At 43.4% G+C, this 23,823-nt stretch overlaps 1 long non-coding RNA gene across 1 annotated transcript in view; it reads left to right on the forward strand.

Annotated features, from left to right (window-relative positions):
• Positions 1 to 923: 923 nt before the first annotated feature.
• The window catches only part of LOC138851214 (uncharacterized), a 92,214-nt gene continuing 69,314 nt past the window's right edge, over positions 924 to 23,823 (forward strand). The window contains exon 1 of the long non-coding RNA XR_011391067.1: positions 924 to 1,049. This is a non-coding gene — a long non-coding RNA (uncharacterized lncRNA). The remainder of the gene's footprint in view (positions 1,050 to 23,823) is intronic.

The raw sequence follows: 23,823 nt of genomic DNA on the forward strand, positions 1-23,823 counted from the left end.
GAATGACTGCAGCCTCTTGATGCCATTTCACTTCTTCCGATGTGTCTTCTCAGACAGACAGAGCTGAACTGAATGCTGGTTTGTGAGCCACTGCTTTTATATTTGCCAGCAAAACCCTAGAACATAATAGTTTAACATCAGTCGTTCTTGAAAGTGTTCCAGAAGTGTCCTGACAACAAAAGCAAAGTTCTGGGACCAAAGCTGCGTTTTTAAATTTTGTTTAGTTATAAAGAATTTAGAAATGATGTTTATTTCCCAGGAACACGACAAAAATGAAATTTTATTAAATTGTGTAATATAACAATATCTTCATTTGCATAAGTACACGTACTAGACATTCAGGCCTAGCTGACATCAGTCACATGTTCAAATATAGAAAACCGTTTGTTATGCAGAGCATTTTGGTGTTGGTCGCATCCTGCGACAAAACTGATCTAATTTGCGGGAAATACTCTGCCTAACAAATGGCTTTCTATATAGTAGTATGTCACTGATGTCTGCCAGGACTGTATACCTTGTACATGTGCATAGGTAAGTAAGTAAGTTTATTCAGGTATACACAAATACAATTACATAGATTATCATACATAGCAGCAAATGTGTAAAGAAGCTACGATAACCCAAAAAAGTCAGACAAACCATACCACGGGCGGGGATAGAACCCCGCCCGTGGTATGGTTTGTTTGCAATCGTGTCATTACGATTTCGTGAGTCAAGTCAGACAAAGTGACATTTCCATTCGGGTTATTATTATAATTTTCTTCAACCCAAATTGAAATAAATCACTTTGTTTGACTTTTTGGGTTATCCTAGGTTCTCTACATATATTGTGCTAGGTATAATAATCTATGTAACTGTATTTGGGTATAACTGAATGAACTTAATTAACTTTGGTCGAAGCTCCTTTTCAGAGCGCCGGAAGTCAGGGCTCGATACGACGTACACTGTCAGTGGCCCTATAAACAACAACAACAACAACAACAACACTTGTGTTGGTGGGTGGGTGTGACAAAGTCAACAATAAACAGTGTTTGTGGTGTCTAACACAGGTGAGTAACACCTACCTTTGTTACAATATAACATTCATGTGTTAGATGATACATAGAGAGAGTTTGACCCATGAAATATAATATATTAAGGTGACGAGGCGCCAGACATGATCATATCTCCGTCCGTCTTGTTGAGTGTTAGGTGCTCAGGTGTTGAGTGTGTTAGGTGCTCAGGTGTTGAGTGTGTTAGGTGCTCAGGTGTTGAGTGTGTTAGGTGCTCAGGTGTTGAGTGTGTTAGGTGCTCAGGTGTTGAGTGTGTTAGGTGCTCAGGTGTTGACTGTGTTAGGTGCTCAGGTGTTGAGTGCGTTAGGTGCTCAGGTGTTGAGTGTGTTAGGTGCTCAGGTGTTGAGTGTGTTAGGTGCTCAGGTGTTGAGTGTTAGGTGCTCAGGTGTTGACTGTGTTAGGTGCTCAGGTGTTGAGTGTGTTAGGTGCTCAGGTGTTGAGTGTGTTAGGTGCTCAGGTGTTGAGTGTGTTAGGTGCTCAGGTATTGACTGTGTTAGGTGCTCAGGTGTTGAGTGTTAGGTGCTCAGGTGTTGAGTGTGTTAGGTGCTCAGGTGTTGAGTGTGTTAGGTGTTGAGTGTGTTAGGTGCTCAGGTGTTGAGTGTGTTAGGTGCTCAGGTGTTGAGTGTGTTAGGTGCTCAGGTGTTGAGTGTGTTAGGTGCTCAGGTGTTGAGTGTGTTAGGTGCTCAGGTGTTGAGTGTGTTAGGTGCTCAGGTGTTGAGTGTGTTAGGTGCTCAGGTGTTGAGTGTGTTAGGTGCTCAGGTGTTGAGTGTGTTAGGTGCTCAGGTGTTGAGTGTGTTAGGTGCTCAGGTGTTGAGTGTGTTAGGTGCTCAGGTGTTGAGTGTGTTAGGTGCTCAGGTGTTGAGTGTGTTAGGTGCTCAGGTGTTGAGTGTGTTAGGTGCTCAGGTGTTGAGTGTGTTAGGTGCTCAGGTGTTGAGTGTGTTAGGTGCTCAGGTGTTGAGTGTGTTAGGTGCTCAGGTGTTGAGTGTGTTAGGTGCTCAGGTGTTGAGTATATTAGGTGCTCAGGTGTTGAGTGTGTTAGGTGCTCAGGTGTTGAGTGTGTTAGGTGCTCAGGTGTTGAGTGTGTTAGGTGCTCAGGTGTTGAGTGTGTTAGGTGCTCAGGTGTTGAGTATATTAGGTGCTCAGGTGTTGAGTGTGTCAGGTGTTGAGTGTGTTAGGTGCTCAGGTGTTGAGTGTGTTAGGTGCTCAGGTGTTGAGTGTGTTAGGTGCTCAGGTGTTGAGTGTGTTAGGTGCTCAGGTGTTGAGTATATTAGGTGCTCAGGTGTTGAGTGTGTTAGGTGCTCAGGTGTTGAGTGTGTTAGGTGCTCAGGTGTTGACTGTGTTAGGTGCTCAGGTGTTGAGTGCGTTAGGTGCTCAGGTGTTGAGTGTGTTAGGTGCTCAGGTGTTGAGTGTGTTAGGTGCTCAGGTGTTGAGTGTTAGGTGCTCAGGTGTTGACTGTGTTAGGTGCTCAGGTGTTGAGTGTGTTAGGTGCTCAGGTGTTGAGTGTGTTAGGTGCTCAGGTGTTGAGTGTGTTAGGTGCTCAGGTGTTGACTGTTAGGTGCTCAGGTGTTGAGTGTTAGGTGCTCAGGTGTTGAGTGTGTTAGGTGCTCAGGTGTTGAGTGTGTTAGGTGTTGAGTGTGTTAGGTGCTCAGGTGTTGAGTGTGTTAGGTGCTCAGGTGTTGAGTGTGTTAGGTGCTCAGGTGTTGAGTGTGTTAGGTGCTCAGGTGTTGAGTGTGTTAGGTGCTCAGGTGTTGAGTGTGTTAGGTGCTCAGGTGTTGAGTGTGTTAGGTGCTCAGGTGTTGAGTGTGTTAGGTGCTCAGGTGTTGAGTGTGTTAGGTGCTCAGGTGTTGAGTGTGTTAGGTGCTCAGGTGTTGAGTGTGTTAGGTGCTCAGGTGTTGAGTGTGTTAGGTGCTCAGGTGTTGAGTGTGTTAGGTGCTCAGGTGTTGAGTGTGTTAGGTGCTCAGGTGTTGAGTGTGTTAGGTGCTCAGGTGTTGAGTGTGTTAGGTGCTCAGGTGTTGAGTGTGTTAGGTGCTCAGGTGTTGAGTGTGTTAGGTGCTCAGGTGTTGAGTGTGTTAGGTGCTCAGGTGTTGAGTGTGTTAGGTGCTCAGGTGTTGAGTGTGTTAGGTGCTCAGGTGTTGAGTGTGTTAGGTGCTCAGGTGTTGAGTGTGTTAGGTGCTCAGGTGTTGAGTGTGTTAGGTGCTCAGGTGTTGAGTGTGTTAGGTGCTCAGGTGTTGAGTGTGTTAGGTGCTCAGGTGTTGAGTATATTAGGTGCTCAGGTGTTGAGTGTGTTAGGTGCTCAGGTGTTGAGTGTGTTAGGTGCTCAGGTGTTGAGTGTGTTAGGTGCTCAGGTGTTGAGTGTGTTAGGTGCTCAGGTGTTGAGTATATTAGGTGCTCAGGTGTTGAGTGTGTCAGGTGTTGAGTGTGTTAGGTGCTCAGGTGTTGAGTGTGTTAGGTGCTCAGGTGTTGAGTGTGTTAGGTGCTCAGGTGTTGAGTGTGTTAGGTGCTCAGGTGTTGAGTATATTAGGTGCTCAGGTGTTGAGTGTGTTAGGTGCTCAGGTGTTGAGTGTGTTAGGTGCTCAGGTGTTGACTGTGTTAGGTGCTCAGGTGTTGAGTGCGTTAGGTGCTCAGGTGTTGAGTGTGTTAGGTGCTCAGGTGTTGAGTGTGTTAGGTGCTCAGGTGTTGAGTGTGTTAGGTGCTCAGGTGTTGAGTGTGTTAGGTGCTCAGGTGTTGAGTGTGTTAGGTGCTCAGGTGTTGAGTGTGTTAGGTGCTCAGGTGTTGAGTGTGTTAGGTGCTCAGGTGTTGACTGTGTTAGGTGCTCAGGTGTTGAGTGTTAGGTGCTCAGGTGTTGAGTGTGTTAGGTGCTCAGGTGTTGAGTGTGTTAGGTGCTCAGGTGTTGAGTGTGTTAGGTGCTCAGGTGTTGAGTGTGTTAGGTGCTCAGGTGTTGAGTGTGTTAGGTGCTCAGGTGTTGAGTGTGTTAGGTGCTCAGGTGTTGAGTGTTAGGTGCTCAGGTGTTGAGTGTGTTAGGTGCTCAGGTGTTGAGTGTGTTAGGTGCTCAGGTGTTGAGTGTGTTAGGTGCTCAGGTGTTGAGTGTGTTAGGTGCTCAGGTGTTGAGTGTGTTAGGTGCTCAGGTGTTGAGTGTGTTAGGTGCTCAGGTGTTGAGTGTGTTAGGTGCTCAGGTGTTGAGTGTGTTAGGTGCTCAGGTGTTGAGTGTGTTAGGTGCTCAGGTGTTGAGTGTGTTAGGTGCTCAGGTGTTGAGTGTGTTAGGTGCTCAGGTGTTGAGTGTGTTAGGTGCTCAGGTGTTGAGTGTGTTAGGTGCTCAGGTGTTGAGTGTGTTAGGTGCTCAGGTGTTGAGTGTGTTAGGTGCTCAGGTGTTGAGTGTGTTAGGTGCTCAGGTGTTGAGTGTGTTAGGTGCTCAGGTGTTGAGTGTGTTAGGTGCTCAGGTGTTGAGTGTGTTAGGTGCTCAGGTGTTGAGTGTGTTAGGTGCTCAGGTGTTGAGTGTGTTAGGTGCTCAGGTGTTGAGTGTGTTAGGTGCTCAGGTGTTGAGTGTGTTAGGTGCTCAGGTGTTGAGTGTGTTAGGTGCTCAGGTGTTGAGTGTGTTAGGTGCTCAGGTGTTGAGTGTGTTAGGTGCTCAGGTGTTGAGTGTGTTAGGTGCTCAGGTGTTGAGTATATTAGGTGCTCAGGTGTTGAGTGTGTTAGGTGCTCAGGTGTTGAGTGTGTTAGGTGCTCAGGTGTTGAGTGTGTTAGGTGCTCAGGTGTTGAGTGTGTTAGGTGCTCAGGTGTTGAGTATATTAGGTGCTCAGGTGTTGAGTGTGTCAGGTGTTGAGTGTGTTAGGTGCTCAGGTGTTGAGTGTGTTAGGTGCTCAGGTGTTGAGTGTGTTAGGTGCTCAGGTGTTGAGTGTGTTAGGTGCTCAGGTGTTGAGTATATTAGGTGCTCAGGTGTTGAGTGTGTTAGGTGCTCAGGTGTTGAGTGTGTTAGGTGCTCAGGTGTTGACTGTGTTAGGTGCTCAGGTGTTGAGTGCGTTAGGTGCTCAGGTGTTGAGTGTGTTAGGTGCTCAGGTGTTGAGTGTGTTAGGTGCTCAGGTGTTGAGTGTTAGGTGCTCAGGTGTTGACTGTGTTAGGTGCTCAGGTGTTGAGTGTGTTAGGTGCTCAGGTGTTGAGTGTGTTAGGTGCTCAGGTGTTGAGTGTGTTAGGTGCTCAGGTGTTGACTGTGTTAGGTGCTCAGGTGTTGAGTGTTAGGTGCTCAGGTGTTGAGTGTGTTAGGTGCTCAGGTGTTGAGTGTGTTAGGTGTTGAGTGTGTTAGGTGCTCAGGTGTTGAGTGTGTTAGGTGCTCAGGTGTTGAGTGTGTTAGGTGCTCAGGTGTTGAGTGTGTTAGGTGCTCAGGTGTTGAGTGTGTTAGGTGCTCAGGTGTTGAGTGTGTTAGGTGCTCAGGTGTTGAGTGTGTTAGGTGCTCAGGTGTTGAGTGTGTTAGGTGCTCAGGTGTTGAGTGTGTTAGGTGCTCAGGTGTTGAGTGTGTTAGGTGCTCAGGTGTTGAGTGTCTTAGGTGCTCAGGTGTTGAGTGTGTTAGGTGCTCAGGTGTTGAGTGTGTTAGGTGCTCAGGTGTTGAGTGTGTTAGGTGCTCAGGTGTTGAGTGTGTTAGGTGCTCAGGTGTTGAGTGTGTTAGGTGCTCAGGTGTTGAGTGTGTTAGGTGCTCAGGTGTTGAGTGTGTCAGGTGTTGAGTGTGTTAGGTGCTCAGGTGTTGAGTGTTAGGTGCTCAGGTGTTGAGTGTGTTAGGTGCTCAGGTGTTGAGTGTGTTAGGTGCTCAGGTGTTGAGTATATTAGGTGCTCAGGTGTTGAGTGTGTTAGGTGCTCAGGTGTTGAGTGTGTTAGGTGCTCAGGTGTTGAGTGTGTTAGGTGCTCAGGTGTTGAGTGTGTTAGGTGCTCAGGTGTTGAGTGTGTTAGGTGCTCAGGTGTTGAGTGTGTTAGGTGCTCAGGTGTTGAGTGTTAGGTGCTCAGGTGTTGAGTGTGTTAGGTGCTCAGGTGTTGAGTGTGTTAGGTGCTCAGGTGTTGAGTGTGTTAGGTGTTGAGTGTGTCAAGTGCTCAGGTGTTGAGTGTGTTAGGTGCTCAGGTGTTGAGTGTGTTAGGTGTTGAGTGTGTCAGGTGTTGAGTGTGTCAAGTGCTCAGGTGTTGAGTGTTAGGTGCTCAGATGTTGAATGTGTTAGGTGCTCAGGTGTTGAGTGTGTCAGGTGTTGAGTGTGTCAAGTGCTCAGATGTTGAGTGTGTTAGGTGCTCAGGTGTTGAGTGTGTTAGGTGCTCAGGTGTTGAGTGTGTTAGGTGCTCAGGTGTTGAGTGTGTCAGGTGTTGAGTGTGTCAAGTGCTCAGGTGTTGAGTGTGTTAGGTGCTCAGGTGTTGAGTGTGTTAGGTGCTCAGGTGTTGAGTGTGTCAGGTGTTGAGTGTGTCAAGTGCTCAGGTGTTGAGTGTGTTAGGTGCTCAGGTGTTGAGTGTGTTATCATTATTAATATGGTGTGCTCTAGAATAATAAAACACTCTTAGCAATTTTAATGTGTACCTGTGAGCCAGCACATGTGTAAGTTCATTTAGGCACATGTACACATTAGTATAATTATCAGAGTACCTGGAGTTTACCTGGAGAGAGTTTCGGGGGTCAATGCCCCCGCGGCCCGGTCTGTGACCAGGCCTCCTGGTGGATCAGCGCCTGATCAACCAGGCTGTTGCTGCTGGCTGCACGCAAACCAACGTACGAGCCACAGCCCGGCTGATCAGGAACTGACTTTAGGTGCTTGTCAGTGCCAGCTTGAAGACTGCCAGGGGTCTGTTGGTAATCCCCCTTATGTGTGCTGGGAGGCAGTTGAACAGTCTCGGGCCCCTGACACTTATTGTATGGTCTCTTAACGTGCTAGTGACACCCCTGCTTTTCATTGGGGGGATGGTGCATCGTCTGCCAAGTCTTTTGCTTTCGTAGTGAGTGATTTTCGTGTGCAAGTTCGGTACTAGTCCCTCTAGGATTTTCCAGGTGTATATAATCATGTATCTCTCCCTCCTGCGTTCCAGGGAATACAGGTTTAGAAACCTCAAGCGCTCCCAGTAATTGAGGTGTTTTATCTCCGTTATGCGCGCCGTGAAAGTTCTCTGTACATTTTCTAGGTCGGCAATTTCACCTGCCTTGAAAGGTGCTGTTAGAGTGCAGCAATATTCCAGCCTAGATAGAACAAGTGACCTGAAGAGTGTCATCATGGGCTTGGCCTCCCTAGTTTTGAAGGTTCTCATTATCCATCCTGTCATTTTTCTAGCAGATGCGATTGATACAATGTTATGGTCCTTGAAGGTGAGATCCTCCGACATAATCACTCCCAGGTCTTTGACGTTTGTGTTTCGCTCTATTTTGTGGCCAGAATTTGTTTTGTACTCTGATGAAGATTTAATTTCCTCATGTTTACCATATCTGAGTAATTGAAATTTCTCATCGTTGAACTTCATATTGTTTTCTGCAGCCCACTGAAAGATTTGGTTGATGTCCGCCTGGAGCCTTGCAGTGTCTGCAATGGAAGACACTGTCATGCAGATTCGGGTGTCATCTGCAAAGGAAGACACGGTGCTGTGGCTGACATCCTTGTCTATGTCGGATATGAGGATGAGGAACAAGATGGGAGCTAGTACTGTGCCTTGTGGAACAGAGCTTTTCACCGTAGCTGCCTCGGACTTTACTCTGTTAACGACTACTCTCTGTGTTCTGTTAGTGAGGAAATTATAGATCCATCGACCGACTTTTCCTGTTATTCCTTTAGCGCGCATTTTGTGCGCTATTACGCCATGGTCACACTTGCCGAAGGCTTTTGCAAAGTCTGTATATATTACATCTGCATTCTTTTTGTCTTCTAGTGCATTTAGGACCTTGTCGTAGTGATCCAGTAGTTGAGACAGACAGGAGCGACCTGTTCTAAACCCATGTTGCCCTGGGTTGTGTAACTGATGGGTTTCTAGATGGGTGGTGATCTTGCTTCTTAGGACCCTTTCAATGATTTTTATGATATGGGATGTTAGTGCTATTGGTCTGTAGTTCTTTGCTGTTGCTTTACTGCCCCCTTTGTGGAGTGGGGCTATGTCTGTTGTTTTTAGTAACTGAGGGACGACCCCCGTGTCCATGCTCCCTCTCCATAGGATGGAAAAGGCTCGTGATAGGGGCTTCTTGCAGTTCTTGATGAACACAGAGTTCCATGAGTCTGGCCCTGGGGCAGAGTGCATGGGCATGTCATTTATCCCCTGTTCGAAGTCATTTGGCGTCAGGATAACATCGGATAGGCTTGTGTTAATCAAATTTTGTGGCTCTCTCATAAAAAATTCATTTTGATCTTCGACTCTCAGTCTGGTTAGCGGCTTGCTAAAAACTGAGTCATATTGGGACTTGAGTAGCTCACTCATTTCCTTGCTGTCATCTGTGTAGGACCCATCTTGTTTAAGTAGGGGCCCAATACTGGGCGTTGTTCTCGATTTTGATTTGGCATAGGAGAAGAAATACTTTGGGTTTCTTTCGATTTCATTTATAGCTTTTAGTTCTTCCCGCGATTCCTGACTCCTAAAGGATTCTTTTAGCTTAAGTTCGATGCTTGCTATTTCTCTGACCAGTGTCTCCCTGCGCATTTCAGATATATTGACCTCTTTTAGCCGCTCTGTTATTCTTTTCCGTCACCTGTAAAGGGAGCTCCTGTCTCTTTCTATTTTACATATACTCCTCCTTTTTCTTAGAGGAATAAGCCTTGTGCATACATCGAGTGCCACCGAGTTAATCTGTTCTAGGCATAAGTTTGGGTCTGTGTTGCTTAGTATATCTTCCCAGCTTATATCGGTTAGGACTTGGTTTACTTGGTCCCACTTTATGTTTTTGTTATTGAAGTTGAATTTGGTGAATGCTTCCTCGTGACTAGTCTCATTTTGTCGGTCTGGGGCTCCACGCATACATGTCTGAACCTCAATTATGTTGTGATCTGAGTATATTGTTTTTGATATGGTGACATTTCTTATCAGATCATCATTGTTAGTGAATATGAGGTCTAGTGTATTCTCCAGTCTAGTAGGCTCTATTATTTGCTGGTTTAAATTGAATTTTGTGCAGAGATTTAAAAGCTCGTGTGAGTGTGAGTTTTCATCAGAGCTGCCTCTTGGTGTTATTACTGCAACAATATTATTTGCTATATTCCTCCATTTTAGGTGCCTTAAGTTGAAATCCCCCAGGAGCAAGATGTTGGGTGCAGGAGCTGGAAGATTTTCCAGACAGTGGTCAATTTTTAACAGCTGTTCCTGGAATTGCTGGGATGTTGCATCCGGAGGCTTGTAGACTACCACAATGACTAGGTTTTGGTTCTCGACCTTTACTGCTAAAACTTCCACTACGTCATTTGAGGCATTAAGCAGTTCTGTGCAAACAAGTGACTCTGCAATGTACAGGCCAACCCCCCCCTTTTGCCTGTTCACTCTGTCACATCTGTATAGGTTGTAACCTGGGATCCATATTTCGTTGTCCAAGTGATCCTTTATGTGGGTCTCAGTGAAAGCCGCGAACATTGCCTTTGCCTCTGCAAGCAGTCCACGGATGAAAGGTATTTTGTTGTTTGTTGCTGGCTTTAGACCCTGTATATTTGCAAAGAAGAATGTTATCGGACTGGTGGTATTGTTGGTACTGGGGGGGGATTTTTTTTCCGGCATTAGTATCTGTATCTGTTGGTTTGGAGTGGAGGCCATCGACTGTGGTTCCACTCCAGGAATGACTGGATTTGGTGTACGATTTCTGCCATTTCCTGCCAGTTTTTTTTCCTTCCTGGCACTAAAAAACCTCTCCCTCTTGAGTGGCTGTGGCTACCCAGGTTTTCCCATGGCCTGGATGTTTTGTATCTTTTTGTCCCCTTTAGATGGTATGCCTGGCAATTTAAGTTATAGCACAGTCTTTCCTGTACTGAAGAGGTACACATTTCAGGGTGAAAAAGCTTACAGGAAGGGAGTTTGCATTTTCCTGTTGTCATATGGGCATGGCATTTTCTAGGGTGGTCATAGTTGCACGTCCCATCTGTTTTTCCAGATTTCCCATGCCAGCAGATACCAAGTGCATAGTATGTGCACAGGCTTGCTTTCCGCTTGCCTTGGGTTTCTTTGATTGTATTCCCTGTTGGTGCATGTTTCCCTGTCTTACTTCTATCCTCCCTAGCACCAACAATGGAGCTCCCACCAGTTGTTTTTGGTAATTTATCCTCACTATTGCTATTGGAGTCCTCTTGTTTGCTATTTCCTGCGGTATTTCTAGTTTGCAATATTGGTTTTATCTTATCTTTGACTACACTTGTTTCCCTACTATGGCTCCTGTCCCCTATGAGGTCATTTATATGTATTCCTTCCTGCGTATAATTCCCGACTACCTGGACAAAATCTCCAGCTTCACCATTACTGTCTCCCAGGACAGTATCTCCAGCTTCACCATTTCTGTCTCCCAGGACAGCACCTCCAGCTTCACCATTACTGTCTCCCAGGACAGCACCTCCAGCTTCACCATTACTCTCTCCCAGGACAGCACTATCAGCCCCACATTTACTGACTACCAGGACATCACCTCCAGCCTTACAGTTTGTGACTACATGGCCAGTATCAAGGGCAGTACCATTCAGCCCAGACTTTTTATGTTCCCATCTGTTGTAGAAAGCTTCCAGGTTTTCTATGAAAGCAGCTTTGATGTTGTCCTCTTTTAATACCCTTGTGGTTTTAGTCCACAGATTTTCCTCATTTGGGCATATCCAGAAACACTTCTCTGTTTTAATACTGCTTGTAGCTAGTTCTGGGATATCTGCACAAGGGGCGTGACACCAATTTCCACAAAAATGACAATTTATCCATGTGGAAGCCCGTTTGTTTGACTGACCACAGACTACACACAGCTTCATAATGATTTGAATGGTTGATTTACTGCAATTCTACTAGCAACCTCTTGAATATTATATTAATAACCTTAAATGAAGCTCTAGCTATTTGTATTTCTGTTTCTAACTCTTTTTGTATATTGGACAGCTTACCGTCACGTTCCTGATTTTTAATGTTTGTGTTTATAAGGGCGCCTACAACCCCATCCGTTTACAGTCTGCTTTATTGTCCAACGAAACTGTTTGAAACCAGTCCCGGGTTCGGACCAGTCAAGGGTTCGGACCAGTCAAGGGTTCGGACCAGTCGATCTGCTCTGATCAGTGGGTCACTTATTTAAAACATACTGGTCGGTGATTTGAGCTAACACATGAAGGATCTACTGGAAATTATCTACCCGAGTAATATGTGATTTGACTGATACAAAAGTATAACTTGCGTGTTGAAGAGCCGGTGATATCTGGCAGCTCCTACAATGACGAACGGTCACCTCCTTGTTTATCAATCGCTGTATCTGGCTTTTCTATTTTTTTTTTTTTTCCGTCTCCACCACAATAAATGCTATATTATCACTATAGTTGACTGGTGCAATTTTGGAGGAAGGACGCTTTTTCTGTAGTAATAATTGCTTCTCGTTGTGTATATTGCGACCGCTGGTAACTACAGGTTATATGAAATTCACAGTAACGTCTCGTATTTCAAGAAAGAGAAACTAATGAAAGTCACTCCACTCCAGTAAGTACCATTATAATACTGGTTAGTTGCTACTACAACACTGTATTCTGCTATTCACTGGTATCACTAGATTATATGCGAGTACACTAGCAGGCCAGTAAGATTATTAAAAACAGCTGACCTGTGGTAAGTTTCTGGCGACTTCTGGCACTTTCCTCTATAGGCTTATCACTTCATTTACAAATTCACCTGTTTTCAAATGACACTTTAGCCTTTATCATCAATATACTAGGGAGCCACTGTAGTATACACTATACACTATGTATACTCAATGTTATCAGGGAGACTTTCTTTCCTCTGACATGAAAAGTTCAATTATTATTATTTTTTTCCACACGGGACACAGGCCTATGATTCCCCTCTGGCAGTAAACTCTGCTACGTAGTGCACACTAATTCTCCTTTTTTGACTCAGTATATAATGTTTTCCGCCCAAGATTGGTTCCAGGCGCTAGAGGGATGTATCGTATAGGATTGATGACACAAATTAAAGTTCTAGCACGTAAGAGCGACCGTGAAAACACGAGAAAACCCGGAGCACAACGAGGCACACTGACACGCTGACAAGAGTACATGAAATACTCTTTAAAACATTTGAAATTTTGGAAAATTTCTAGACATAATGGAGAAATGCGATGCTCATGAAGAATGTAAACAAAGCAGGTGGGGCACGGTTGTTGTATTAGAAAGTCAGGTGAGGGGAGCCATATAGTGAGTTTTGGTCATAATTTGAAATGCCCATATTAGCAAAATGCCATAAGGCAAAATACCAAGAAGCAGGACCCTACTGTACATGTACTTGTAGAGATGAAAATATTTTTACTGTTATTTGTTTCCTTTTTCCCATTTGCACAAAAAGAGAGTTATTTTACTGACAGCTTCTAAATGTAGTTTAGTCAATATTTTACACTTTTTAATTCATACAACCAGTATACTGTACTAGCCTTTAGGTGAATTAGCCGTTAATCGAATTAATTTTCCCCATGAGAAATTATGGAAATAGAATTGATCCATTCCAGACACTCAAAAGTATTAAACAAAATAGTTTTTTTTTTTACATGATATATACATTTCCCTACACAGAAACCAATGGTACATGCAAAATAAACAATTGAATGCCACTTACCTTTATTGTGGAGTTACTGATGAATGATGAGCAAGGAGCAGGGGAGATTCAGGTGCTCTATTGTTTGGAAGGGGAATCACCTTCCATAAAGACTTCAGGTACCAAGTCCTTTGCTGGGGTTACCTCCCTTCTTGGTTTTTTAATGCCACTAGGACCAGCTTGAGAGTCACTGGACCCCTGTCGGACAAAATATCTGTCCGGAGAGCTCTGTTTCTCATGTCCCCTTAGGATTTCCCTAAAATGGGACACAACAGTGTCATTGTACATGTTGTCAATACGGCTTGCAACAGCTGTGACAGGATAAAATTCATCCATAAATGGTTTCACCTTTATAAACATTGTACAGGAGGGCCCCACTTATATGGCAGGTTAGGTTCCAGGCTACCGCCGTAAAGTGGAACACCCTTTTTTTCCACTTATAAATGCATACAAACACTAGATAACAAGTTTACACTAACATATATTAAGTTAGCAATAGAACCAGGCATCAAAAAACAATAAAAAAGTACAATACACACATAGTGCACTCATTACTTACCTTAAAATATTTATAGTCTTAATCTAGGGTGAGACAAGTAGTATTTATTGTAAGAAATCAAGTGTGGTATGTATGGTGTCAGCCAGGCTACCATACCAGGCCTCCCCACCCACACATACTATTCTATGATATTTAAGCATCCCAGAGCGATAAAATGTATATACAGTTCGCTCATTACTTACCTTAAAATATTTGTAATCTTAATGTAGGGTCAGGAGTAAGTAAATGAGATAAAACGAATAAATGAGAGAGAGAAAGAATGAGTACATGAGAGGGGACAGGCGCAGAGTTATGTAAACAAACCAGGCGAACGTAAGTTTTGTAAACAAACGAAGTGTACACGTCTGGTTTGTGTACAAGTTACATTGTGTACAGGTTGTCTCTACATTGATACGGTAGAATTAATAAAGAAGAAGACTCCCATTCTCATGTAACATCATTTTGAGAAGAAATGAAGCTCTGAGTGAAGGCAATGGAAATAAGTCACACTGACTTTTTTGGGTTATCCTAGGTTCTCTACACGTATGTTGTTATGTATGATAATCTATGTAACTGTATTTGTGTATACCTGAATAAACTTACTTACATACATACGAAAGGAATAATTTTCTACAGTTACCCCCAGTAACACATTTTCTCTTATGTTAGATTAGAGAAAATGTTATTCTTGCCGTCACTTGTACAAGTTATGTGGCTCCCACATCTTGTATTTATGTTTATTTATTCTATTGTGGGGTGTATTTATCATCTTTTTATGTTATGTATCGTGTTTATTATATAATTTTGAAAAAAAATATCATGGATGGATTAATGAAAATGTGTATATTAACGTAATATACGACATTTAATGAGACTCGGTGAGTATTGTTATTATTATTATCATTTCTAATATGGCGTCACTTGTGCAAGTCGTCTGCTACCACATCTCACATTTATGTTTATTTATTCTACTGTGGGGTGTATTTATCTTATTTATATGTTATGCATCGTGTTTATTATATAATTTTGAAAAAAATATCATGGATGGATTAATGAAAATGTGTATATTAACGTAATATACGATATTTAAATGACTCGATGATTATTATTATCATTACTAATATGACGTCTGGAGACATAAGACACTTATCAATTTTAATGTGTACCTGCATGCCAGCACAGTATGTAAGTTTATTTAGGTACAGGTATACATAAGTATAATTATCAGAGTATATATAAAATATGAAATAACTTTTAAAAACATTTGAAATTTTGGAGTTTCCAGACAAAATGGAGAGACTTAGTGCTTACTGAGCTCATGGAGAATGTAAACAAACAGGGTGGGGCACGGTGACCGTATTAGAAAGTCAGGTGGGGGGAGCCGTATAGCGTGTTTTGGTCATAATTTGAAATGTCCGTATTAGCGGAACGCCGTAAAGTGAAACGCCGTAAAGCGGGGCCTTCCTGTACACGTTTCCTTAATCCTTGATGAAGACAACTTCCTCTGTCTTTCTTCCTCCTTCTCTGAAGCACATTCCTGAGCTGTGATCTGTTGCTGTTGCACCACAAGCTCATGTAGCTCTGTAGTGGTTCTTCATCGTCGCTCTGCACCAACTCTTCCACATCCTCGCCACAAACCTCCAACCCCATGGACTTCCCCAATGACACAGTAGATTCCACAACTGGCATAGGCTCCTGAGGGTTTGCCCCAAACCCTTCAAAATCCCTCTCTTGTACACATTGTGGCCATAGTTTTTTCCAAGCAGAGTTCAAAGTCCTGCTAGTCACTCCCTCCCAAGCCTTACCTATAAGGTTTATGCAACTGAGGATACTGAAGTGATCTTTCCAAAACTCTCTTAGGGTCAATTCAGTGTCTGAGGTCACATCAAAGCACTTTTGAAACACTGCTTTTGTGTAGAGTTTTTTGAAGTTTGAAATGACCTGCTGGTCCATGGGCTGAAGGAGAGGAGTTGTATTAGGAGGCAAAAACTTCACTTTGATGAAGCTCAACTCCCCCGCAATTTGCTCTTGCAAGTTGTGAGGATGAGCAGGAGCATTGTCCAATACCAGGAGACACTTCAGTGACAATTTATTTTTCAGGAGGTAATTTTTCACAGTGGGGCCAAATACAGAATAAAACCAGTCCAGCAAAATTTCCCTAGTGATTCATGTCTTACTGTTTGCTTTCCACATCACACACAAATTAGGCTTGATGACACTGTTTTTCTTGAACACTCTGGGAGCTTCAGAGTGATACACAAGTAAAGGCTTCACTTTGCAATCCCCACTAGCATTACTACACAACATTAAAATTAGCCTGTTTTTCATAGGCTTGTGTCCTGGGAGTGCCTTTTCCTCCTGAGTAATGTAGGCCCTGTTTGGCATTTTCTTCCAAAATAAACCTGTTTCATCACAATTAAACACTTGTTAGGGTTTTAATTTTTCAGTGTCTATGTACTCCTTAACTCTTTGACTGTTTTGGTCATATACAGTGGACCCCCGCATAACGATATTAATCCGTTCATGAGAGCTCATTGTTTTGCGAAATTATCGTTATGCGAATGAATTTTCCCCATAAGAAATAATGGAAATCAAATTAATCCGTGCAAGACACCCAAAAGTATGAAAAAAAAATTTTTACCACATGAAATATACATTTTCCTACACACAAAGAGAAGGATACATGCACAATAGTAGAGTAGTACATGCACAGTATATATTGTGCATGTACTACTCTACTAAATGAAGAATAAATGACACTTACCTTTATTGAAGATGCAGCAATGACTGATGAGACAGTGTGTCCTGGGAGTGCCTTTTCCTCCTGAGTACTGTAGGTCCTGTTTGGCATTTTCTTCCAGAACAGGCCTTATCACACTGTGTATACCACTACGATTCTTAAATCTCTCAAACCAACCTTTGCTGGCTTTAAATTCACCAATATGAGCACTAGTTCCAGGCGTTTTTCCCTGTTCACCTGGGTGTTAGTCGACTGGTGTGGGTTGCATCCTGGGAGACAAGATTAAGGACCCCAATGGAAATAAGTTAGAGAGTCCTCGATGATGCACTGACTTTCTTGGGTTATCCTGGGTGGCTAACCCTCCAGGGTTAATCGTTTCTCGGTAATTGTTTCACGTTAAGCCACACCAACAACACTCTCTCCACATCTTCGAGTAATACAGCTGATGGTGGTGCAGCAACAACAGCTGTGGTGCAGCTGACCATGGTACAGCAGCAGCTGTGGTGCAGCAACAGCTGACCATGGTGCAGCTGTGGTGCAGCAGCAGCTGTGGTGCAGCAACAGCTGACTGGTCCAATTTATCAGCTGACCGTGGTGCAGCAGCAGCTGACTGTGGTACGATAGTATTTATCACCGTTTTTACCACAGGGTTGGCACTAGAAGCTTTCTTTGGGCCCATGGTGGCTTATTTAGCAGTTACAAGCACTATAAATAATGGAATAATACAAAATGTATCGAATGTATGCATGCAACCGGCCACCCTGGCTTGTAAACAATGATGGCAAGGCAGGCGCTCAGGCTGGACGGACAGGTTCGGGACAGGTTTGGGACGAGTCATGTTCAGAAACAGCTGATGGTGCAACAGCAGCTGACTGTGGTGCAGCAGCAGCTGACTGATCCAGCAACAGCTGACTGGTCCAGCAACAGCTGACTGATCCAGCAACAGCTGACTGATCCAGCAACAGCTGACTGGTCCAGCAACAGCTGACTGGTCCAGCAACAGCTGACTGATCCAGCAACAGCTGACTGATCCAGCAACAGCTGACTGGTCCAGCAATGGCTGACTGATCCAGCAACAGCTGACTGGTCCAGCAACAGCTGACTGATCCAGCAACAGCTGACTGATCCAGCAACAGCTGACTGATCCAGCAACAGCTGACTGATCCAGCAACAGCTGACTGATCCAGCAACAGTTGACTGGTCCAGCAACAGCTGACTGGTCCAGCAACAGCTGACTGATCCAGCAACAGCTGATCATGGTGCAGCAGCAGCTAACTGATCCAGCAACAGCTGACTGGTCCAGCAACAGCTGATCGTGGTGCAGCAGCAGCTGACTGATCCAGCAACAGCTGACTGGTCCAGCAACAGCTGACTGGTCCAGCAACAGCTGATCGTGGTGCAGCAGCAGCTGACTGATTCAGCAACAGCTGACTGGTCCAACAACAGCTGATCATGGTGCAGAAGCAGATGACTGATCCAGCAACAGCTGACTGGTCCAGCAACAGCTGATCGAGGTGCAACAGCAGCTGACTGATCCAGCAACAGCTGACTGGGCAAGCAACAGCTGACCGTGGTGCAGCAGCAGCTGACTGTGGTATGATAGTATTTCTCACCCTTTTTACCACTGGGTTAGCACTAGAGGCTTTCTTGGGGCCCATGGTCACTTATTTTGCAGATGAAATCACCAAAAACGCTGTAATAATACGAAATGTTCCGATTGTATGCTTGGATGTTACCACGGAGGCTGGCTTGTAAACAATGCCACCGGCGGAACATGTGAAGCTGGCTCAGGCCGCACATTAGAAGCGTCTCGGACGAACAGCGTTGAGCGAGTTTTTTAGCGGTATGCGAGGCAAAATTTTAGTGATAAAATGTATCGGTATGCGGATTTAACGTTATGTGATGCCAACGGTATGCGAGGGTCCACTGTATATACGTCTTACGAGCCACTGTTTTTGGTGTATATATGTATATGTACTCATAAATTCTAGCGGCTTCAAATCAAGCAGGAAAAAGCTGGTAGGCCCACATGTGAGAGAATGGGTCTGTGTGATCAGTGTGCACCATATAAAAAAAAAATCCTGCAGCAAGCAGTGCATAATGAGAAAAAAAACTCAGACCGTTTTTTTTTTAATTAAAATGCCGACTTTGTGGTCTATTTTCATATAGTATTTATGGTTGTATTCTCGTTTCCTTGGTCTCATTTGATACAATGGAAAGCATATTATAGAAATAGAGGTGATTTTGATTGGCTTTACTAGGAAAATAACCTTGAAATGGAGCTCAAAGTAGGGGATATGTTTGATTTTTGCCGATGTTCAAAAGTAAACAAATAATGTAATTTTCCAATAAATGTCCAAGTAGCCATTCTAATAAGCAGTCATGAATGGGTTAACATTATTTATACAATTATTACAATATTGCAGTAGTCTGCATAACAGTAAATCTTCTATTTTTTTGTTTGAATAAAAATTCAAAATAGAAAGCAAGAGTAATATCAGAGGGGCCTGGAGAGGTGACTGATGAACAAAGAAAATGTTATTTTAGAGCCAGGAATGTCTGCATTGTTCATTCTGGACCCTATTTTGAAATTGTCATATTTTTTAATGTTTGTGAAATTGGCCAAATTGCAAATTTTTGACCATCTTATTGGGTAGTTGAAATTGGTAAATGGGCAATTTCTTGTACTCAATCAATAGAAGAAATGAGTTCTAAAGAAAAAGCTATGAGTTTGGTCGACTGGAACAATGGAATTTGCCGAAAATAGGGCTCAAAGTGGGCAAAATCGCTGATTCGTAAATATTGCCGAGGTCGCTAACTTCGTGAGAGCGTAATTTCGTCAGTTTTCCATCAAATTTCGCTCTTTTGGTGTCATTACAATCGGGAAAAGATTCTCTACCATTTCATAAGAAAAACATTTTTTTTTTTCAGAAATTTTGCGACACCTGGAGACACCCCAGGATTTGGGGTTGTGACAGTCAAGGGGTTAATTGTGAAAAAACAGGCCTCTTTTGGAAGAAAATGCCAAAGAGAACTGACATCATGCAAGAGGAAAAGGCACTGCCAGAACACAAGCCTATGACACAGGCTAACTCTTGTTCTGTGCTAATGCTTGTGGGGATTTCAAAGTGAAGCCTTTACTGGTGTATCACTCTGAAAATCCCAGAGCGTTCAAGAAAAACAATGTCTTCGAGAATAAATTGTGTGTGATTTGGAAAATTAATAATAAGGCATGGGTCACAAGGCAAATTTTCAAAGAGTGGGTCCATGATGTGTTTTGGCCTGAGTGTGAAAATATACATTCCAGACAAGAAATTGCCACTCAAGTGCCTCCTGGTAATGGACAATGCTCCTGCTCATCCATCCAGGGACTTGAATTTTATAACAGTGAAGTTCTTGCCCCCTGACACTACTCCTCTCATCCAGCCCATGTACCAGCAGGTCATTTCTAATCAAAAAACTCTACACCAAAGCAATGTTTCAAAGGTGCTTTGAAGTGACCTCAGACACTGAATCGACCCTAAGAGAGTTCTGGAGGGATCGCCTCAATATCCTCCACTGCATAAGCCTTATAGGCAGGAAGTGACTTCCAGGACTCTGAACTCTTCTTAGTAAAAATTGTGGTCAGACTGTGTCCTCGAGAAGGATTTTGAAGGGGTTGAGGCCGACCCTGTTGATCCTCTGCCTGTTGTGGAATGTATTGTGTCATTTGGGATGTCCATGGGGTTGGACGTGAGTGATGAGGATGTGGAAGAGTTTGTGGAGGACCACAGGGAAGAGCTAACCGCTAAAGAGCTGCAAGACCTTCAACTCGAACAGCAACAGACTGCAGCTGAGAAATTTGCTTCAGAGGAGGAGGAAGAGAGAGGGAAGGAGGTGCCTTCTTCAGAGATTAAGGAGATATGTGCAGTGTGGAGTAGGGTGCAAGCTTTTGCTGAGAAATATCAACTTGACCAAGCTGAAACAAGCCATATCTGCAACATGTTCTGTGACAGAATCTTGTCCCATTTCAGACAAATCTTATAGAGATGCCAGAAACAGACCTCTCTGGACAGATATTTTGTGTGATAGGGGTGCAGTGACTCTCAAGCTGGTCCTAGTGGCATTAAAAAACAAAGAAGGGAAGTGACCCCAGAGAGGGACTTGTTACCTGAAGTCCTTATGGAGGGGGATTTCCCTTCCAAACAATAACCCCAACTCTCTCTCCCCTCCTCCCTGTCTTCCATAAGCCAACAAGAGTCTTCAATAAAGGTAAGTAATGTTTTTTTTTTTATTATCACACTGGCCGATTCCCACCAAGGCAGGGTGGCCCGAAAAAGAAAAACTTTCACCATCATTCACTCCATCACTGTCTTGCCAGAAGGGTGCTTTACACTACAGTTTTTAAACTGCAACATTAACACCCCTCCTTCAGAGTGCAGGCACTGTACTTCCCATCTCCAGGACTCAAGTCCGGCCTGCCGGTTTCCCTGAATCCCTTCATAAATGTTACTTTGCTCACACTCCAACAGCACGTCAAGTATTAAAAACCATTTGTCTCCATTCACTCCTATCAAACACGCTCACGCATGCCTGCTGGAAGTCCAAGCCCCTCGCACACAAAACCTCCTTTACCCCCTCCCTCCAACCCTTCCTAGGCCGACCCCTACCCCACCTTCCTTCCACTACAGACTGATACACTCTTGAAGTCATTCTGTTTCGCTCCATTCTCTCTACATGTCCGAACCACCTCAACAACCCTTCCTCAGCCCTCTGGACAACAGTTTTGGTAATCCCGCACCTCCTCCTAACTTCCAAACTACGAATTCTCTGCATTATATTCACACCACACATTGCCCTCAGACATGACATCTCCACTGCCTCCAGCCTTCTCCTCACTGCAACATTCATCACCCATGCTTCACACCCATATAAGAGCGTTGGTAAAACTATACTCTCATACATTTCCCTCTTTGCCTCCAAGGACAAAGTTCTTTGTCTCCACAGACTCCTAAGTGCACCACTCACTCTTTTTCCCTCATCAGTTCTATGATTCACCTCATCTTTCATAGACCCATCCGCTGACACGTCCACTCCCAAATATCTGAATACGTTCACCTCCTCCATACTCTCTCCCTCCAATCTGATATTCAATCTTTCATCACCTAATCTTTTTGTTATCCTCATAACCTTACTCTTTCCTGTATTCACCTTTAATTTTCTTCTTTTGCACACCCTACCAAATTCATCCACCAATCTCTGCAGCTTCTCTTCAGAATCTCCCAAGAGCACAGTGTCATCAGCAAAGAGCAGCTGTGACAACTCCCACTTTGTGTGTGATTCTTTATCTTTTAACTCCACGCCTCTTGCCAAGACCCTCGCATTTACTTCTCTTACAACCCCATCTATAAATATATTAAACAACCAAGGTGACATCACACATCCTTGTCTAAGGCCTACTTTTACTGGGAAAAAATTTCCCTCTTTCCTACATACTCTAACTTGAGCCTCACTATCCTCGTAAAAACTCTTCACTGCTTTCAGTAACCTACCTCCTACACCATATACTTGCAACATCTGCCACATTGCCCCCCTATCCACCCTGTCATACGCCTTTTCCAAATCCATAAATGCCACAAAGACCTCTTTAGCCTTATCTAAATACTGTTCACTTATATGTTTCACTGTAAACACCTGGTCCACACACCCCCTACCTTTCCTAAAGCCTCCTTGTTCATCTGCTATCCTATTCTCCGTCTTACTCTTAATTCTTTCAATTATAACTCTACCATACACTTTACCAGGTACACTCAACAGACTTATCCCCCTATAATTTTTGCACTCTCTTTTATCCCCTTTGCCTTTATACAAAGGAACTATGCATGCTCTCTGCCAATCCCTAGGTACCTTACCCTCTTCCATACATTTATTAAATAATTGCACCAACCACTCCAAAACTATATCCCCACCTGCTTTTAACATTTCTATCTTTATCCCATCAATCCCGGCTGCCTTACCCCCTTTCATTTTACCTACTGCCTCACGAACTTCCCCCACACTCACAACTGGCTCTTCCTCACTCCTACAAGATGTTATTCCTCCTTGCCCTATACACGAAATCACAGCTTCCCTATCTTCATCAACATTTAACAATTCCTCAAAATATTCCCTCCATCTTCCCAATACCTCTAACTCTCCATTTAATAACTCTCCTCTCCTATTTTTAACTGACAAATCCATTTGTTCTCTAGGCTTCCTTAACTTGTTAATCTCACTCCAAAACTTTTTCTTATTTTCAACAAAATTTGTTGATAACATCTCACCCACTCTCTCATTTGCTCTCTTTTTACATTGCTTCACCACTCTCTTAACCTCTCTCTTTTTCTCCATATACTCTTCCCTCCTTGCATCACTTCTACTTTGTAAAAACTTCTCATATGCTAACTTTTTCTCCCTTACTACTCTCTTTACATCATCATTCCACCAATCGCTCCTCTTCCCTCCTGCACCCACTTTCCTGTAACCACAAACTTCTGCTGAACACTCTAACACTACATTTTTAAACCTACCCCATTCCTCTTCGACCCCATTGCCTATGCTCTCATTAGCCCATCTATCCTCCAGTAGCTGTTTATATCTTACCCTAACTGCCTCCTCTTTTAGTTTATAAACCTTCACCTCTCTCTTCCCTGATGCTTCTATTCTCCTTGTATCCCATCTACCTTTTACTCTCAGTGTAGCTACAACTAGAAAGTGATCTGATATATCTGTGGCCCCTCTATAAATATGTACATCCTGAAGTCTACTCAACAGTCTTTTATCTACCAATACATAATCCAACAAACTACTGTCATTTCGCCCTACATCATATCGTGTATACTTATTTATCCTCTTTTTCTTAAAATATGTATTACCTATAACTAAACCCCTTTCTATACAAAGTTCAATCAAAGGGCTCCCATTATCATTTACACCTGGCACCCCAAACTTACCTACCACACCCTCTCTAAAAGTTTCTCCTACTTTAGCATTCAGGTCCCCTACCACAATTACTCTCTCACTTGGTTCAAAGGCTCCTATACATTCACTTAACATCTCCCAAAATCTCTCTCTCTCCTCTGCATTCCTCTCTTCTCCAGGTGCATACACGCTTATTATGACCCACTTCTCGCATCCAACCTTTACTTTAATCCACATAATTCTTGAATTTACACATTCATATTCTCTTTTCTCCTTCCATAACTGATCATTTAACATTACTGCTACCCCTTCCTTTGCTCTAACTCTCTCAGATACTCCAGATTTAATCCCATTTATTTCCCCCCACTGAAACTCTCCTACCCCCTTCAGCTTTGTTTCGCTTAGAGCCAGGACATCCAACTTCTTTTCATTCATAACATCAGCAATCATCTGTTTCTTGTCATCCGCACTACATCCACGCACATTTAAACAACCCAGTTTTATAAAGTTTTTCTTCTTCTCTTTTTTAGTAAATGTATACAGGAGAAGGGGTTACTAGCCCATTGCTCCCGGCATTTTAGTCGCCTCATACGACACGCATGGCTTACGGAGGAAAGATTCTTTTCCACTTCCCCATGGACAATAGAAGAAATAAAAAAGAACAAGAGCTATTTAGAAAAAGGAGAAAAACTTAGATGTATGTATATATATATATGCATGTGTGTGTCTGTGAAGTGTGACCAAAGTGTAAGTAGGAGTAGCAAGATATCCCTGTTATCTAGCGTGTTTATGAGACAGAAAAAAAAAAACCAGCAATCCTACCA

The sequence above is a fragment of the Cherax quadricarinatus genome, unplaced genomic scaffold, assembly GCF_038502225.1.
Source record: "Cherax quadricarinatus isolate ZL_2023a unplaced genomic scaffold, ASM3850222v1 Contig128, whole genome shotgun sequence".
Lineage (NCBI taxonomy): Eukaryota > Metazoa > Arthropoda > Malacostraca > Decapoda > Parastacidae > Cherax > Cherax quadricarinatus.